Raw genomic sequence first — 12,534 nt, forward strand, 5'->3', positions numbered from 1 at the left:
CAGAAAAGTTTTGTCTGATGTTTCCTGAGATATTTGTACGTTTTAAAAATAATTAAGCTTACTTGCATTTCAAGAAATCGTTTTACATTTAGTGAGATGTTTATGACATTTGTTAAAATATTTTTTGCAAGCGTTAAATATTTGTGCAGTTGACCTCACGGCCACCGTACTTAGCCTAATACAGAAACCAAAACACATTTTAAAAAGAAGAGAGAAAAAAAGACAAACAAACAAACAAATCTTGAATAATCGATTAATCTGACTCATTAAACTCGGTTTTTTTAATTAAAAAGACAATTTAAAGCTGTAAGCTAGTTTTCAAGCCTTAAAAAACTGACACGCGTAGCAACGGTAACTAAGGTGGGCGGGGTTAAACTGCTAATCACCTTTTTCCACCTCACCTGGCCGCCACACGGTGTCCCTGCTCCACATTGTATGGATTAAAAGCTTTTAGCTAGCAGAATTTGAACGATTTTTTTTTTATATATAGTTTTAAGTAAGGCGCAAGAAGGAGATTGACTAATAGACAGACTGGCAGATGGATTTACTAACTAAACCCAAATTACTGGATTAAAGACCCCAGAACTGACATATTGTGAAAGGTAAACACACGAAGAAACAAATAATCAACTTTTTCTACAACATAGTTTTGAGGACATATCCAGGAATTCAAGAGAAAAAAAGGTGGATAAAGAAGACTATCAAAGCTGCCACTCCGGAGCTGACGCTAATCGACCTGCGCAGAAGCGCATGTTTGGCGCACACCTGCGGGAGTCTGATCACCAACTTTGGAGTCTCCACAACGGAGGAAGAAGAGTTCACACCAGGACAAAGGTAGGACAGCCTGCTCTGTTACCACACGCTGCTGTTTTTTTTTTTTGGTTTAATGAGCAATGTGTGTGCCATATTCTCTCTGGCTCTCTGGTCGATGTTTTTTTTTGCTCGTCAGCGGTCTGTGTCAGTGTGTGTGACTTGCAGACACAGTGTGTGTCGCTGTTTATTCAGGCTTTGGATTGAAAACGTAGCAGGTGGTTTATGACTTCTCAGAGAGTGTCTAACAGATGCATGCTGATTCACTGGTGTGCATGGAGCATATTCCTGTGTGCCCCTGCAGATTGCATTTTACTGATTAAACTCTTTTGTTGGGGCATGAAGGTGCTGATGAGTCGAAGTGTGTTTGATTAAAAAAAAGCATGCAAGCTTGACTTTCATTGATCTAACAAGTACTGACAGTGAGGAGAAGCTCCACTGCATCTTGGCCTCTAGGCCTCTCTGTTGTTGGAAGTCTCTGAGGTTGATGATGTGTTTAATGACACCCTCTCCATCTCACCATCCTGAGAGACAAGAGGAGCTGGAGTGTGCGTGTGTTCATGTACTTGTTTATAGCATTTACTGCTTTAATAATAATGTGTGAAAGGAAACTAACTTCACGTTACCCTTGCTGAAAACATAACTCATATCAGGTGCTATAATTTGGTTAGATGCTTAAGAATAGACTGGAGGCTTTATTATTTTTATTTTACTTCCAAAGTCACAGTTTGATTCATGAAAAAATGTGTTGACCTATACTTCACATTCAATTGTATATCCTCATTTGAATTAGACTTGTCAGTCTAAGCAGTGAGATAAACGTGAACTCCTTTTTTTTTTTTTTTTTTTAGAAAGAGTACAACTGACTGTCATATGAAAAGCTGCATCATTTCAATAACATTATTTGTTACTAAACCAATAGCAGAGCCCGTTAGAGGGCTAGTCACTCGTAGAACTGGAGTTACATCCAGGACCTAACACGGCGCTCTGTTTGTCTGAGTTTGCAGTTACTGTATACTACAGCAGGATGTTACGTTTCTAAAAACACATTTCTGACTCAGCAAACAGACACGGTGAGATGAAATGGAGGAAAAGTCATTTTTACCCAGAACCATCCAGATACAATCTGGAAATGCTGAAAAACTCATTGTAGCTTAAAGTGTGAGTCGGGCCTTAGAAGTGGCAGCTAATTTATTTCATATGATGAATTATTTAGTTCTGAAGAAAAAACCCTTTATACAGTACTTCTCATCGAGAAATAATTTTGCCTCTCTCCTATATAATCCCTAATAAAGTGCCTCTTTGTATCACACTAAGTGTAACAGCTCATCTGCATAGATTGCTGTGTTAATATAAAAGAGGCTCCAGTACATTGCTAACAGTGGTTATAGTGTATTCAGGAAATAATGATTAATGGACATCCAACAACTCCAAACATTAATAATCAAGTTTCACTGCTGAACTCCTCGTAGCTGGTTTTATGTAATGTAGGAGCAACCGTATACTTTACAAAATATGGTCTAATGCTGCGTTCAGGTGCTCCTCTGATGGTCCCTGTTTCCGAGTTGGGAAGTCGTTCTTCCAACTTCAGTGTGTTCATGTGATTTCAGTTCGGAGAGTCTGTATGTTGTAACAACGGCAACAAATATCGTGGATTCTACGACTTGTCTCTGTTACCCCCCATGTGATGACGATCATGACGTCAAGTCGGGCACCTAATTTTTTTCTGAGTTGTTGTTCCGACTTCAGCAGACATTCATGAGCATTTTACAACTTGGAAACTTGTTTTTCCAATGTGTCCAACACCACATGAATGCACCAATAGTCTCAGACATCACCCAAAGATGGCTGTTGTTATATTGAAAATGCTTTCTTAACCTAACTTTCAGTCAGTGGTAGGGAAACAGGTGGCACTGAAGCGGACCTTAAGCCTCCTCTCAGTTAAGCCACGCCCCTAATTTACATAACTCTTAGTCTTCATATGCAAAACAGATTAAATGCATTCAAAAACTGTATGGTGTTCACAGAAAGACAGGAACTATTCAGACCACAATCATTTATTCATCCAGTCTGTGAACATGGGTGTTAATGGGGCTGCTGGGGCTTTTGCAGGCAGCCTCAAGTGGACACTCGAGGAACTGCAGTTTTTTTTGCACTTCCCTAGTGGCTTCACTTGTCACTGCTGGAGGCTGACGCTTCAGAGCAACATGAACTTTACAGAGTCTCAAAATGAAAAGTAATGTTTCAGATAATATTGAAAGAAATGCATAGCAACACAACTCCAATCTGTGATCCGACCCCTTCTGCTCCGTCGGTCAGTGAAAACAACTTGTTACGCAGAAAGTAGTTCAATCTGAATTTGCCACAAAAAAAAGGTTTGCAGTCCAAACAAAGCCGTGCAATCGTCGGCTTATTAAATTCAAAATGCTTTGAATAATTAATTTCTGAACAAAGAACCTTTGTACTTCTAATAGAGTACTACTTCCACTTCTCTCCTCTAAAGGAAATCCCATATTGCCCCTTCGCAACACACTAAGTGGCTATCATTAGTGTGATGCCACTTGAAAAAAGTCATCTAGGCCACTTCTGCCCCCCTGAAGGCCTCTTCCTTCACGCTGACTCACCCCCTTTCTATTCCTGTTCTCCCCCACACACCTCCGCCTCTCCTTCTTCATTTGTGAGGCTCACAGGCTTTCTCTGGCTGGGAGGAGGATTTGGCAACACTCTGATTTAAGACAGCTGTGTGAGACAAATGGAGCGGAATGTATCCCACAAATGAGATAACGCCATGACACGGATGTGGCTGCGCTTGTTCATTTGTCTGAGCAGATATGTGCCAGACTCTGTGCTGAGATAGTGACCAATTAAAGATTCAACATGTAGATTCTGCCACCAGGGGTCTCTTAATCAGGACTGAAATAACAAAAGATGACAGCGAGGCTGGCGGGGAGTCATGGGAGTACCCTCTGAGTCCACCCCGCGTTGACCGTAGTGAAGATGAACGGGCGAAACCAATCTGAGGAAGACAATATGTTTACCCATGATTGTTTTGCTTTTTGTGCCTTTTAATGGAGAGATGGGACAGTGGATAGAGTTGGAAATCAGGGAGAGAGAGTAGGGAATGACATAGCCACTGGTGGGATTCGAACCTGGGCCGCCCGCTTGGAGGACCATAGCCTCCATACATAGACATTTTTATCACAGCAGCACAAACAGCAAGAGTACGGTAGCTTTCAGTAGCAGCTCTTGCGTCCCTGTGCAGAGGTCTTTGATGTAACATCTGGTGTTTCCACGGCAACGATAAACATTCTGTCTGTCATGGCGGCTCTGTAATGGCGGCCGCCACGACAAGACACATCACGTTACTACTTTAAATTATGGGTTTCTCTGGCTTTGATAACTGTTTGAAATATTTGAGATAATGTAAGTACTCAACAAAAAAAATTAATATAACAGGTTTAATCCATTTTTAATAATTCAGATATTTTAATGTTCAAACATTGTCATAAAATTCTACATATTGTACATTTAATGGCTGTATTACTGGAAAAGGATCATAGAAGTCGTGCAGGACTGATGATATTTGAAACATAATGACAGAATGCGGAGGTCCTTGACAGCCTAAATTACATCTTGTGTCACTTTCTCCCTTTTTTAAAAAAGTTTACAGCTACAACAATGTTCAGTCATTTTTTCAAGGACCATTCAAAACTTCAGATGCATTCACGAGCAAAATTAGCAGCCGTCACATCTTCTTCAATGAGCCGACTTTGTGTGAGGATTCTTTGAAGTACTCATGACCAAGTTACCTTTCCTTTCACACTCGGACATGAAGCCTTTGCTAAATTCATGAAGACAATCCAAGAATACCGATGACAATGAGCAGCAGATCACAGTGCCTCAGGCTGGGTGACTTTGTACCATTTTTTTTCGAGGAGTTTAATTCACAACATTTATTCTAGTCTTTTCATGAAGCTGCCATCTCTTTTCAAAAACAACAGGGGGATGTTCTTAGACTCATTTTGGATCAGAGTTTCAATCTGATCTAAATGGAACAGCACGTTGTATCAACAGTCTGTGTGGTTAAGTTTTTAAAAATCTGCTTCATGACAAATGTATACAAAATGACTCTGAACCTTTGTGATTAACAGAGTGGATCTTTCACCTTCACAAAGCAGTCATCAGAGATGGAAATTCTAATTTCACACATCCTGGTTTCACCTCACTGGTTACCTGTCCCTGTGGAAATAGATTTCAGCATTTAGCTGATGAATTTTAAAGCTCATCTAGGACTCATGCCTCCAACATTAATGACTTTTTAATCCCAGCCGAGCCTGAAGACAGCTTGAGATCCTTGAACACAGCTCTTCTGGCTTTTCCTCGATCAGAGATCCCACTCTGTGACAGAATCAATTGTGGCACATTGTTTAAGCACGTTCTTTAAGAGAAACTTGAATGTTCCCTGGACAGTTTTTGATCACTATTAACTCTTTCTTTTTTTTTTACTTCTGAGTCTATGTTAATTGCATGAGGATGCACATGCACACAGGTGAGGGTAAGAACTTTGAGTCTCCTTAGAAACATGATATTGTGATGGTTTTGGTTTTCAGGACAAAGAAACCTTTACACTTTGGGCCACTGGATTATCTTTAAATCCAAAATAGAAGTTGACATTAAACAGATGCCCTTCAGCTTATCTTTACCTTAACTAACCAAATACTTAAACTGTCTAAACCCTTTCTAACTCTGAGTAAAGGATGTAGAATTGTCTAAATTGGCTAAGTTTTGTTACTGAACCCAGATAAGATAATTGTGATATAGTAAGAGTTCAACATGATGTGGTCGGTAAATAAGACATTACCCGATATTGGATGGCTGTGCCTTGTATTTTTGTTGCCATGGTATCAAAGCAGACATAGATATTGTCTGGGTTTTTTTCAAAGTTTAAATTGTGACGCCCCTACTCTTTTCACACTTTCCTCCTCTGCCTGTATGAGTGCTGAGTTCCCACCTCGAGCCAGTGAAACCTTTATGTAGTGCCATTTTTTTCTCTCCTCGTGTTTATGTCAGTTGTTTTTAAAAAAAAAGGGGCCGGAAGCTATTTAAAGAGTGAGAAATTTCTAAAAATGAAAAACTCAACATCTGCAGAATAAACTCTGCAACAAATTCCTCCTTATCACATGCCAACTCCAATCTTTGCTGTTCTAAGTTTCTCGCTCTTTCCCCCCTCCCTCACTTGGAAGTCTGCAGGCACAACTGTATGTTTTGAATAGAATTTATTGAGACTGTTGGCACAAAAAAAACAGCCAGTGGCGTTGAATGCCACAGTGATAGAGCATTCTTTTTGTCCTCTCAGCCTCTCTCTCACTCTCTGCATCCACATCAGATATTCTTTTATAGCAGTCTCAGAGGAGAGGGGGGTAAGGAGGGAGGCTCCGCAGTGAGAGCTGACCCACACTGAACGCAGACATTCTCCTCTCTCCCCTGCTCTAATTCCTAATTTTACCCGCAGTTGTTCATGTGCACACGCGCACACACACACACACACACACACACACACACACACACACACACACACACAGCTGTAAACATTCACACACTCTGCCCGTCAGTGCTTTTATCATTCACCACCGTGCTCCTCTCCTCTGTCTGTTTTAACTCTGATTTTTTTTCTAACCTGATGCAATCATGTGAACACTTGTCTGGTGTGAGTGAGGCTGAATGACACATGAATCGGACTGTTTTAACATGGAGGGAATGATTAATATTGCACTCATAGACCCAAATCTGTGTTTCATTCACCACCTGCCTCATTATCATCTTCAAATGACGTACACCCTTTGTGACTCTCTGATTAAGTCAGGCCGTGTTTGTTGGGGTGATAAGCCTCCAGATTTATGAAATCATGTTCCACGTTTGCCCCTTTTTGACTTTCACACTATTAATTTCTGCTGCTTGTGTTGCATTGTACTTTGACGTGCTTGCTACACGTTTCCTCTTTCAAAGTTTTGACATTGAACAGTTTACATCGTTGATTTAAACGTACAGTTTGTCAAATCCGCCGCCAGGGGGGGATCTCAATCAAAACAATAACAAAAGATGACGTCGAGGCTGGCGGGGAATCATGGGAGTTCTCTCTGCTGTAAATGGTCCATATAAGGACTATCTATATACTATCTATATGTGACAATATCAGAGTTTTTGCAATGAATAAGGGAAAAAAAGCATCACAAGAGAGAAGTTATGTATGATTGAGGGTGATTATTTTTGTGCTTTAGCTTTTATTGGATGAGAACTGCTGAAAAAAGTGTCAGGAAACATTTGGGGGGGAGGGGTTATGGGGGATGGCATGCAGCAGAGTGCCAAGTGTAAGAGTTAAACTGTGCTGCTGTGGTGAGGACTATAGACACACTCTAACCACCTATAGTGTCTAAAGAAGTCATTATTAGACAAAGCAGCCTTTTAAACATTACAGGGGCATGTTGACGCACAATCTTCTTCTAAAGGTTCATTTTTTTATTTCAAATCAAAATTAGCTTTATGCGTCACCATATCTGAAGTTGTTTAAACAGCTCGCCATAAACAGAAATAGCCTTTTCATAACTCTCCAGCGTCATATGATGGAGTTAATTGAAACATGAAGTGATGCACCTGCACACAAAAACAGAGAACTATAGTGTGTGAATAAGCAGGTCAGATAAGAGAGGTCTGTTCATAACATCAGGCGATTCAAGGTTTCGGTTTTCTCTGCTGAAGAGCGAGAGACACCGGGGTTATTGATATGCGTTTTGTTTGGCAGCACATATTGCTATCACAGCGGCCGCACCAATCGGCTTTGTCGGAAGAGGTTGGATGTGTCATATTACAGGATCAGCGGGATCATCGGAGTGCAGAGACATTCTGTCCTTTTGTTTTGTACAGCAGCCGGAGATTGTTTTTATGATTCTCATCATCAAAAAAAAGTGACGGATAAAAATAAAAACAGGAGATTACTGAGTTAGCATCAATCCAGTGCTGTCCTCTCAATGCTCAACAAAAACACTGTCTGCAGACGGCTGTGACTGGATGTAACAACAACACGCTTTATGATGACGTGGCTTTAACGGGGTCAAATGATGGTCCAGACGCAATCTGCCTAATGAGGTGTGCTGCTATTAATCAGGTTAATCCAAAATATGCCTTCATAACCCAACTGAGTTGCAGTGATCAAGCGATTCATTTTATTAATCTAAAGACGATGAATCAGCAACTTTTTAAATAATGGATCGATCATTTTAGTCGCTCTTCAAGCTCTGATGTCCAAAAAATGTCTGTTACACATTTTTTTCAATTTGATGATTTACTGCTATTCTCTGTCTTTTTTTTAAAGATATTTTTTGGGCCCTTTTTTGTCTTTATCGGATTGGCACAGTTGAACAGAGACAGGAAATGATGGGAGGAGAGAGTGTGGGATGACATGCAGCAAAGGGCCCAGGTGGAATTTTAACCCCACGGCCACTGCGACGAGGACTATCCAACTCATCCAACTAGTATTTATGATATTCAAGATTAACACCACTTATTTTACTGCACAGTGATGAAAATAATTGTAGTTGCAGCCAAGCCTTATATATTTTTATTCACACTCATGATGCAGCTCTGACCTTTCTTTAACCGTTGCTTTTTTCAAGGCGGTTAAGATTCAGCAGATGAATTTAACGCTCATGCTGTCATTGGAAAATCTCAGTCAGTCACCTTCAGTGAAACATCGACAGGCTGAAAAAACACGAGAGAGAGAGAGAGAGAGAGAGAGAGAGAGAGAGAGAGAGAGAGAGAGAGAGATGAGAGAGAGAGAGAGAGAGAGAGAGAGAGAGAGAGAGAGAGAGAGAGAGAGAGAGAGAGAGAGAGAGAGAGAGAGAGAGAGAGAGAGAGAGAGAGAGAGAGAGAGAGAGAGAGAGAGAGAGAGAGAGAGAGAGAGAGAGAGAGAGAGAGAGATTTCCTTTCTGTGTTTGCTGCAGAAGCCTCTGTGTGTTGTGGTGTTATCTTCATTCTTAAATATATTTTTTTAAGGTGGGAGAACTTTTCTGGAACTCCTTCCCCCCTTTGGCTGTCTGTAAGACAATATCTTCTTCTTCTCTTCTGAACCTTCTGCTCAGTGCTTGTTATTCCTGCCTGGGTGCAGCAATGTGTATCTTGCAGTGTGAGGAGTGAACTTAAAGGGAGACCTTCTACTTAAAAACTGAGTCACCGTGTCTGTGTGTATACACGGTGTGTGTGTACGTGCATTATGTGTGAGTTTGATGTCCTCGCTCTCTATGAGGACGGCTCGGTGTCATTGTCTTCGACTGCTGCTGGAAATACTTCTGTGACTTCCTCGTCCTCAGTGGGCTGACTGAAGGGGCTGCTGTATGACAAGCCATTGATGTCTGGATGATCTAAGCGGACACTGTCTGCTCCATTCTTCTCTCTCACTTTCTGTGTGTGTGTGTGTGTGTGTGTATAAGAGAGAATTAGACAAGATGCAGCTGATAATGTTTTTGTAAATGTGTCTCATGACTTGTGTAATATCTGAATATAAGTCCAAAACGTCCTCAGTGTGGTGTCATGGACATGCAAACACTTCCACTGGATATGTTTGAAAAGAGGAGGAGGAGGTATGGACGGCAACAATAACACTAACCAACTGCTGCAACATGAAATAAGAGAAGATTAAGGCGACACAATTGCATGCAGCTCACAAATTCAGTTACTTCCTCCCACTCATGTAAACAGACTGAGCACATACCAACACAGAGTAACAGGTGTGAACCGACCACACACACAAACAAACCTGGAGGACAACTCAATCCCAGTTTAACCTTTAAAAAAAAGTTTTACAAACAAGTTGAAGTTTAAAGTGGAAACTGAAGTGAAAAGCCTATGTACCGGTAGATGTTGTAAAATGATGTTTTGCTCATTAGTATTACAGTTAATGGAAATGTACACTTTTTCTTTTCATACTCAAACCGTTATGAGCTGTTTGAATTCAAAATAAACGGACCGTTTGCAGTTTGATCCAGCAGAGGGCGCTCTCAGCGTAACTTGACCATTTCGTGCACTCTGACCTCAGTAAATGAAGACGCTAATGTTTTAGCAAAAGAAATGGGGGCGCGATGCAGAATGTGTTCGAACATCACGTTTCTTTAGCTGACTTTTGCCTCTAGATTTTTTAAAAAATTTTTACAGTTTGACAGAGAAAGTTATCATGAAAGATGTAAAAGTTAAAACTCAAACTCACAATGGTTTCACTAATACTGTGTCATTCCCGCCATCTGTGTGTCATTAAAAAACTGTGCAGTCAGTCTCCTCCACAGCAGCCTGTCACAGTATGAACAACATTAACACGAGCTCTGTTCTACTCGAGGGTCTCCTATTATCCAGCGTGACAGTGAGCCGGCATGAACAATACGAGAACCCTGAAACTGAAGCTCAATCTTTAATCCTTCTGTTTAGATGCCTTATCTCCTGTTGTGACGTTTCAAATAGTCTTCTGTGACAAGAAGGAGCGTTGTTGTAGCTGGAGGGCCTCTTCAAACTTAAGACTGCACGTCAGAACTGTTGTGTTTTCTCTCATTATATCAGCCATTATCCAAAGTGATCAAATCAGGATGGGATTTGTTTGTTTGTGTCTCTAATGTGTATAGAGCTCTCATACGAGTGGCATCAATTTGAGACTGACGGCTATCAGATTTTGCAGTCCGATATAGAGACCACCATGAGCGTGGGAAAAAACTCTAGATTACTGTGGTTGAGACGGTTAACTGATGTGATAGTGATGAATCCTATGTGGATAATGAACACTCAAACTGTCACCGTGCATGTCAGCTCTGAGCTTGTTCTTTTTGCTCTCTCATTTGCGTCGACTTTCTCTTTGATAACTGCCATGAATAATCAAATATTTCATCTTTTTGTCAATAGAAGCCAGATTCATGTTTCGATTGGAACGATTTCTAAAACGAAGAGGAAGCAGTTTTGAATTGAGTAAAACACAAATTCTATTTTTCCATGACTTTCACCGATCCTACAGCTACAGGTGTTAGAGCTGTAGTAAAATGATTGTTTGAATGATTTTAATCAAACCTGCAGCTGGCCGCATAGAAAATCATGAACCTCCTCATCTAGATTTTGAGGCGCTCCAGCAGCAGCCAGTGAGGCGTGCTCGTACAACGTTTCTTTTGCCCGTGGTCACCATGTATGCCCAAATAACATGCAAGAGGTTGTGCAGCAGACGGCCATGTGTCAGGGGTGCTGTGATGTGATGACACTGTTTCTATAAACCACCTGATTGTTTTTCTGCATATGTTTACTAAAATGTTTAAAGAAAGCACGTATCAGAAAAAAATATATTGATGTCAGTATATCTATGAACAGACCTTATCATCTCAATTATAACAGCCTATCGATGATATGATGATACAGTAATTACATCACCAGTGATTAGGGAAAAAATCGATAAAGCAATGCTGTAATTAAGTGTCATTTTATGGGCTTTACAAAGTGTTCAAAGTCATGTATACATAGAAGCATTATTGAGAAAAAAAAAAAAGTTTTTTTAAGAGAAGAGCTTGAATAACTTGGTCCTAATGTAGATGTCGCCTTCTTAGACAAAACCTCACCTTGTGACCCGGTGCAGTGACGTGTGCTCACATGCCAATCTGAAATCCACTCTTCCTCCTCCTCCTTATCTTCCTCCTCCTCCTCATCCTCCTCTTTGTGTAAATACTGGTTATTCAGTAGAAGCCTGCAGCTACAATTTCCAAAAGACTTTACATCTATAAATATTCCATTACAGAAAATAATAATGCAAAAAGATTCAGCCTTCCTGTAAACTTGATTGTGTAGTTTGAACAGGCAGAGCCCAAAGCTAATGTGTAGTTCAAGGTAAGTTATCTTAGCTGCAGCGTACTGTCAACAGCAGCACATCAAAGATCACTTCTAAGTAGTCACACAGAGACCAGATAGGGTTAGTGTTAGGGAAGAAAGGTGGAGAAACTGCATGAATAAAAAGAGCAGGGACGAGAATATGAAAGAAAGATGCGAGGGTGAAAACAAGACAGGAAACAGGAAAAATGCAAATTTCAAAGAGGAGGGCGAGTGTGGAAAAAGAGAACTGGAGTAACAGCAAGAAAGAGAAACATGACGAGTGAAATCAAGAGAAGAAGACGACGCAGAATGGATGTGAAAGGTAAATGGCGTAAAAGGAAATCAGGGGAAAAAAAGATTCAAATGTGTTAAATTGCATTTGAGTTCATTCAACCAATTAAATCAGCTCCCTGCCGCCCCTGTGCGTGTCTGTGTCGGCGTCCGATCAGCATGCCCTCGATGTCTGTGCCTCCCAGAGGGGCACCACCTGAAACAAGCCGCTATTTAAACACCCAGTCAATTATTCAGGGACCTCAGGAGTGTGCTGAACACACTTTGAAACTGTTTGGAACCTGAACTTTTTCATATCTGCTCTTTTTTAAAATAATATGAAACCTCTTTCTTTACCCTCTGTCCTTCTCGACTCTTTGTGCTTGTAGTCGTTCTGTTATAGTGAGAGTGGAGCTGAAGCACACTGTAACAGTACCAAGTGAGATTAATGCATGGTGAACAGGCTGGAGATCTACAAATGAGACTTGTCCTGTAGTTATCTCCAATCAAGATAAGCAGGAGAAGAGGGCGCTGGAGGCACCAGAGGGAAAAAATATGGCGCAGTCTGAGATA

General features: G+C 40.8%; 1 long non-coding RNA gene across 1 annotated transcript in view; it reads left to right on the forward strand.

Annotated features, from left to right (window-relative positions):
* The first annotated feature begins 406 nt into the window (after positions 1–406).
* LOC136183080 (uncharacterized) overlaps positions 407–12,534 on the forward strand; it is a 75,113-nt gene continuing 62,985 nt past the window's right edge. Inside the window, exon 1 of the long non-coding RNA XR_010668899.1 lies at positions 407–834. This is a non-coding gene — a long non-coding RNA (uncharacterized lncRNA). The remainder of the gene's footprint in view (positions 835–12,534) is intronic.

The sequence above is a fragment of the Labrus bergylta genome, chromosome 16, assembly GCF_963930695.1.
Source record: "Labrus bergylta chromosome 16, fLabBer1.1, whole genome shotgun sequence".
NCBI lineage: Eukaryota > Metazoa > Chordata > Actinopteri > Labriformes > Labridae > Labrus > Labrus bergylta.